Source organism: Toxorhynchites rutilus, chromosome 3 (assembly GCF_029784135.1).
Source record: "Toxorhynchites rutilus septentrionalis strain SRP chromosome 3, ASM2978413v1, whole genome shotgun sequence".
Classification (NCBI taxonomy): Eukaryota; Metazoa; Arthropoda; class Insecta; order Diptera; family Culicidae; genus Toxorhynchites; species Toxorhynchites rutilus.
The window spans coordinates 145,642,785-145,650,688 of record NC_073746.1 but is presented as its reverse complement, the minus strand read 5'-3'; positions in this window follow the sequence as shown (position 1 = coordinate 145,650,688).

Below are 7,904 nucleotides of genomic sequence, written 5' to 3'. Positions count from 1 at the left end.
TGATATAAAAAGATTTATAGGAACTTCTTGCGACTTGTTTTCTTGTCGATATTGTTCAGCCCATATATTACAAAAAATATCCCAAAAACTGTGCCTTAAAAAAATAACCATAAGTCACCCTTTAGTTTATAGTTTACAGTTTACAATTCTTCCACATTCCATTGTATTTAATGAATAACTATACGAAAGCCAAACATTTGTATTTTTATTTTGCACGTATGAATATAACAACGAATAATAAATGCATCCGTTTAATCCGGTAACAAAAAGGACTAAAATCAAATGGTAGTCCGGTAATGATCTTGTGCATTATACTCTATAAATATCCCACGCCACAAACATTAGTTATACATTTCATTGAACACTATTCTAAAATAGAAAAAAGGTCACTTGTCTAAAACAGTTACTCCTATACTCGCGTCGGAGTATCAGACCGAAAGTGTTAAAAAAAGTGACATACGTCCTCTTCGTACCAACACATGCGATACGCTAAACAATGACGAGCGACGAATAACGAAGCTAAAAAGTATATCAAAGTCGTAGTGATAATATTTTATGAGAAATGAACAAACGAATGATTTGTCGGTCTCATAGATTCATGCGTGAGTATAGAAGTGTTAATTATTCGCAAAGATGTTAATAACCTCTTTGAAATGACGACCAAATATGTCACTGGTTGGCAACGGAGACCCTCAAACAATCGCCTTGATTCAATTAAACTCGATCGTTTTCTAACATAAAAACATCTATTATTCAACTATTTTCTTGCGAAAACTTTGCTCAATATCGTTCCTCATGTATCATGAAAATATCCGGAAATTCATAGCGTCATTCGCGTTGACGGCATTGAGCTTCGTTTTAATTATGAATGAAAATTAACTTCTCCGTATCAAATTAGTATTCTATTTGAATGGAAAACATTTTTTTCGCAGGTGGTGAGAAATTCTCATGTGAAAATTTCTTTTGAAGACAACAATGAAAAGTTTCAATACAAATGTCGGAAATGTATAGACAAATGGTTAAATAAGAGTCAGGAATACGCGTTTCAAGTAATTAAATAATATGATGTAAGAATTTTCATTCAAATTTAACATTTTAAAAAAGACGGGTGGGTAATGTCGGGGACACAACCGGAGTGATGTAGGACTATACAAAGGGGACAGCTTTTGTTAAATATATATTTTTAATATATTGTTTTATTTTCTTCTCCTACGTGAATACCTACCTATCTACCTGAAAAATGGATTAGTTTACTGTTTACTCTTTATGAATATGTTGATGGTTCTGAAAAGAACCTTTGGTGTTGTGTTTTTGTTATCACTCGATATTCCCATCTTGTTCGATTAAACCTTCCTGTTTAGCTATTGCGTTTGCCACTCGCCACAGCTTTCACAGTTGGAAAATTTCTTCCCATCCAGCTTGTGACATGTTGTTCAGTAAATTACATTTAATGCGACGTGCCGGAGAAACACTTTGCCACTCACTGAAACTAATTGTTGCCTTGATGAGCGCCGAACCGAAGCTGCTCTGTTCTTGATGCGGGTTTTCTGATTGTCGTGAGCAGCTTTGCAAGCCAACTTGAGCACTCCGACGGCCGAAACTCTATAATCGCTGTTAGGTATACTGGTGCTCCGGCACCAATCCGTTCGGCCTAGTTACCCTTGCGGAGCAATCAGTGAATGCGATCAACAGGGAACTGGAGACCTGCACGGTTCGTGTGAGACTTTGCCTTTCCCTTAACTTGTCCTCCTTTGTTACGTCCACGATGCCGATGCCGTACAACCACACGGGTTTACGATTTGAAAGAAAATAAGATATTTTTTTGGGGTCCGCGTGTTTTATACTCTAGCGGTACACACTCACAGGATAGAGACAAAACGGCAGACTCAGCCAGAGGAGCGAGTCCAACGAGACGAACGAATGAGCGTTAAAAGGGAGCGATGGCAAAAAAATACATTCATAGAGGCGAATGAACTGAAAAGTTTAAACCCTCTTAAAGCCAAAAAGAAGAAGAAGAAGAAAATACATTCATTACGATTTGTTCACTCGTTGGATTCACATGCAGGCTAAAAAGGGTCCTTTTCAGGATCCCAAAATTATCTTCAATCTAAAGAGTTTATTGTTTTGTTATCACTCGATATCCCCATTTTGTTCGGCTAAACCTTCCTGTTTAGCGATTTGTTGCCACTCGCCACAGCTTTCACAGTTGGAAAATTTCTTCCCATCCAGCTTTGTGACATGTTGTACAGTAAATTACATTCAATGCGACGTGCCGAAGCGCCACTCAGTGTCGCATTGGAGGCGATTTTAACCTGTAATTGAACATTTGCGATGACAGTGGTACAGTGTCGACTTTCAATGTGGGGTCATAATTTGGATCTCTATGTTTACAAAAATGTCCAACTAAATAAGTCGCATTACATGTCCGTCCAATTAGCTAAATGTCGAACTAATTGTAAATTACTGTACTTTCAATCTGGAAACAATTTAAGAATTGGTGAAAATTGAATAATCAGGGAAGTCCCCAACTATCAATAAGCTCAGAACAACTGCCAAATTCACATACTCACCAGATCCTGGCAAACAAATTATGAAAAAATCAATTTGTGTTTTATTATTATTTTGGATAATGTTTTAGAAAGCATTGAACTGTATTTCCTAAACTCTTTTTTGGAAGGTTTAATGGCCCTGAAAAGCGCCTTGTTTTATGGAATGGTTCCAATTTAGAAAACTTAGTACTCGTGGTTTTGAAAAAAACCATTTCGAACGCCCTCGATGCCGCCTTGTTCTGGATTTGTCACCAAAGCAGTTTGTATAAAGAACAAACTTTTTTCTTCTGCTACCTGATGCCGTTTTGCGATTGCGTTTGCCACTCGCCACTCGCTGCAACTGCCTGTTGTCTTGATGTCCACCGAACCGAATGTGTTCTGTTCCGAATGCGGGTTTTCTTATCGTCGCGAGCAGCTATGCCAGCTAACTCGATCACTTCGGCGGCCGAAACTATATAACGCCGGCTAGGTGGACTGGTGCACTGGTACTAACGCGCTCGGCCTAGCTACCCTTGCGGGGAACTCCAGATCAACACGGTTCGAGCGGGATTTTGCCTTTCCCTTCACTTTTCCTCCTTTACCATGTCCAGACATGGCTGCTTGGGTTGGTTTGTTGATGTGTTGTGATGCGAACCGATGTGGTGTACGGTTTGAATGAGAATGATCGTTACGGAAGGAAGGAAGGTATTGTATTATAGAGACTTTAAACTTTTGCAGTTCATTCGTCTCTAGCCTTGAGAAAGGCCCTTTGAAAACTCTACTCTACTCTACTCCAGCGCTACCACCTCCGCCCTCTTGCCTTGAGAAAGGCACTCGATCCCTCGCCGTCCAGCTCGTCCAGCAACGATGTTGTCCAGTCGGTGTCCACACAAAGAATGATCGTTACGGCAGCGGAGCGGGAATTTTTAAGCTGACTGGCTGGCTCGAGAATTACGCATGTGTGAGACTGCGACCAATGTTTCGTTCATTTTTTTCTTTTTCCTTTCCAATCGTGCTTCATTCTATTTCGCTGCTGCTCTGGTTGCCCGTTTTGGACGGTACGATTTGAGAAGCACAAAATGGACCAATCAAAAATGGGCACATAGTGCATTTTGACAATGCTTGATATTTCACAATTATTCAATTTTTATTTCAAGAAAAATGAAATGTTATTCGTTATGATAGATGCGTAGATATATTTCCTATCAATTGATGCAAAAACCTTTGCGATCTATTGAGAAATGCTCGAGTTATAAGCGTTCCAAATCTTGCATTTTTTCCTACTTGTTCAGTGCCTAGATTTCCATTTCATCCCCTATATCTTCCGGTTAGACGTAGTCCTACGTCAAAACAGGCTTCGTGTCTTCTAATCTGATATCGAGTTTGGGACCCAAATTATAGCTCCTAATTCAAAGTCACCCCCAGACGTCGACACTCTACCACTATCATCGCGAATAGCTCGACATGTTTAAGGTGAAAGTGGAAACTAACCACAAATGGCTGCCACAATGGCGCTCATTTCTTTAATCTCCCTCCCTCACCTCTCGACCGAAAATCGATAATTTTGCGAAACAGTGTGAAGAAAATTATCGTTTCCGCACACTTCCCATCAAGTAATATCAACCGAACTCTAATCGATTACTCACAAGATATTAAATTTTCATCTGCTGTCGCACTGTATAGTGAGAAACGTCGGAGAACTCGAGCTAGTGCTCTGAAAGTTAAATTTTCATTTTTCAATATTCCGCAATGGTTTTGTTTGTATTGGTGAAAGTATCGTTATTTTTTCGACACTGATGCCAAACAATAAAATTGTATTGATATCAATACAATTATTATTTTTACGTTTAATGGGTCTATAATGTAAGTTTTAGCAATGTTAACATTGGTTAAGCAAGTTGTATTGCAGAACTCGGAACACTGCCACGGCTGCCTATGCTTTCAAAAACAGTAAACGGAAAAGTATTACATTCAATCAAAATGCCTCGCCAACGAAGAATGTTTATTTACTTCACGTTTACTGGCGAACTTTTAATATGAACGTAACGTGAACAAAAACATTCTATTCACCACAATTTTTTTAGTTGTTTGTTCGTAATGTGGTTCACCGTGAAATTATCATACTATTCCACCACCTGTTCAAGTTCACGTTCACGAGAACTCTAAACCAGCGTTCACCATCAGAGATGTTTCCCATTTTCCCTTCATCTCCTTCTGGCTGCTAAATGATTTAGGATGCAGTCAAAAATTAACTGAACATTCAAAATATAGGCATAAGTAAGAGACATGGGTAGCAGCATAACGCCACAAAAAAATGGATATTCGTAACCCACGAGACATCAAAAATCGTCACACTTTTTGAACAGACCTCGTATATAACCACAATTCACAAGAAAATCCGACCTTAACCTCAGCACCTTAATGGACCCTAATATCTAAAATCCTCATCTATAACAAACTGCGTACTACTGTATCTGAAATCATTTATATGGTTGATCATCGCGGCTACAATCACGTAATCACTGCCGTACTACAAAATTTCAATTGCAATGTAGAATCGGAAATGACTACGGAATCTAGTAGCGATCTCGAAACTAAAAATAGAGCTTATCGAATCCGTAATGTTTCAGCCTTGTTCACTTTTAATTCGTGTTATTTTGTTTGACAGAATTATTTCATATATTAGAAAATTGAATCGAGTTTTGGAAAATAGATTCCCCAAAGAATGTCTGTTTTGTATTTTTACCATATTGACCACTGTAGCTGTAGCTGTCGCACTAGTTATATCTCAAAAATTCTGTTTGGATGATGATAACAACTATAAACTCGTAATCAATACCGTACTAAAACATTGAATCACTATTTAGTACGGTAATGGTTACCAAATCTAGTTAGTTTTTAATTGAGACTGAAATTGACATTGAAATCTCTAATGTTTGGAATTGATTTCCCTCCATTAACCATACGAATAACAAAAAAACATGCCGGATATCACTATTACCAATTTTCATGGTTACGTACGTTTTCCATGGATACAAAGAACTTTCAATTTTACATCACGATCTACTCAAACGAGGATAACTATTGCCATATTCACTGCGTACACACAACTGCAAGGGGTCACTGTCAAAGTTTTACATGCTAAATATGGAATTTACGATATACTAAACACTAAACACTACGCAATGGTAATGCCAACATATGTTCTCCTACTTCTTAATCCATCATTTATCCGTCTTCATAAAAAAAATCGCTTGAGAGTTATCGACTAAAGAATGGGTTGTCTTTTTGGAAGGATTTCACTATTATTCATCCATATATCTTCGAAACAAAGGCTGTACGATAAAAGTATCGATTGTTAAGCCATCATAACAGCAAACAGCAAAGCAATTGCAAACCATTTTAGAATGCGATTTACTTTGCGCACACATTAGAGAATTTGTTCACTCATTAGACAAATGAAGGAAGAATTAATTAAAAAATGTTTTCTACTAGCACACAGTAGCAACTTCAAAAAATAATACGATATATGCACGATACCGAACGGAAACTCAAACCCAAAAGGAATCACAAAATTATTGAAGTGCGAAAAACAATACCACATTAACCAAAGGATGCCTAACAATGCCCAACAAAAGCAATAGTTTTCTATGTGATTTTCACCCGCCAATTATCGAATATACCCTATTAAACTGCTCGAACTATTGTTTCACTGCTACTGGAGTCAGGGATGCCAGGTGATTTCAAATATTCGGCACAATTAACAAATTAACAACCTATCGAACAGTTATGAAAAATCATCACTCATTTTCGGATGTCCCCTCTATATGTTGATATAATGCGTTTCACTACAGAAAATTTGTACAGTGTGTCATGATTTACAGAAATCATTAAACTATCCGTCTATGGGACTGTCCACATACCACGTGGACTAATAAGAAAATGTCCACGCTTGCCCACGGAGAGGGGGGAGGGGGTATAGATTGAGTCCACGTGGACAAGAAGATTTTTCTTTAAAATACAATCACCTATACATTCATAATTGAATTAAATAATACATTTTTAAGAATTTCAAAACTCTCCGTACCTGAGAGTGCTGGCCAGTCGAACGTTCATATATTTTTTCTCGTATAATTGAGAAACAGAGAAATCTGTATTATGGTCATCTCACGTAGACTCTGAATGAACAAACTATTTACTATAATCGAACTTTTATAGTTACGGGGTATGCATAGACCCTCATAGCTCAAAACTATAAAAATTGAACGATTCCATAATGGTTGAGGCTTCATGATATGTGTGAATGATTTTGCATAAAAAATTAATTTTCTATACATTTTGTTATATCTCGAGATCAGTTAGTTTTAGGATAATAATGTCTGCACAGTTTTTCATACAAAATTACGTGTAAAATATTTTTTCCAAAGTGTTTTAATTTCGTCTATTTCTAAGAATCTATATTTTCATGCGTGAGATTGTTACATGGGTGAGATTGTCCATGTACCACTAGTCGTCGAACTTAAAACAATTGAGCCAATATTCTAATAAAAGTACACATGAAATCAGGTAGCTGATTCGGGATATTTCAGGTGGTGATAGAGGATCATATTTGATGAAAAAAACCGCATATGGTCATTTCTCAACTAGGACAGAATTGTTGAACTTTTCTTGAGCTTAATTTTATGTCTTCAACTGACTCTAATTTAGAAAGTTCGTTACTTAGGATAAATAATGCTGCTCATTTGAAAAATAAGAAAATTTTGCGTTGAATGCAGTTGTAAAACATTTGAATTAATGGGATTAATTTAGAGGTAAAGAAAAAACTTAAAATTTTGTGTTTTTATGAGTGTTTATTAATTTTACAAAAATGCATTCTATCAACCAAATTGAAGCTCTCCAACCACTCTATAATTTCTTCATTGACCACATCCTGTTATCCTTCTTGTTATCTTGCACTAATTTAAATGCTACACAACAGTATTTTATGCAAAATTTCATCAAATGAAAGCAATTGAATCGTGTTATGCAGTGTGCTATATGAATTAAAGACAATTTACGGCAAAACCCAGTCTCAAGAAACGTTCAATAATTCATCAAAATGATCCTCTATCACCTGAAATATCCCGTATCAGCTACCTAAAAAACTGTTTATCGTTATGTAACAATGTAACAATAGTTTTCGATGGAGGCGATCTGGCGTAGTGATAACATCCATACTTCTAACGCTAAAGGTCATGAGTTCAATTCTCACTTCCAACATTCGTCCAAAATGGAAGGTAAAAGTGACGAACCAACCAAAAGTATTGAAAGTCACTATGATAGTTTTCGATATTTTGTTCAATTTATGAGAAAGTTTTCTCAACAGTTTAAACATTC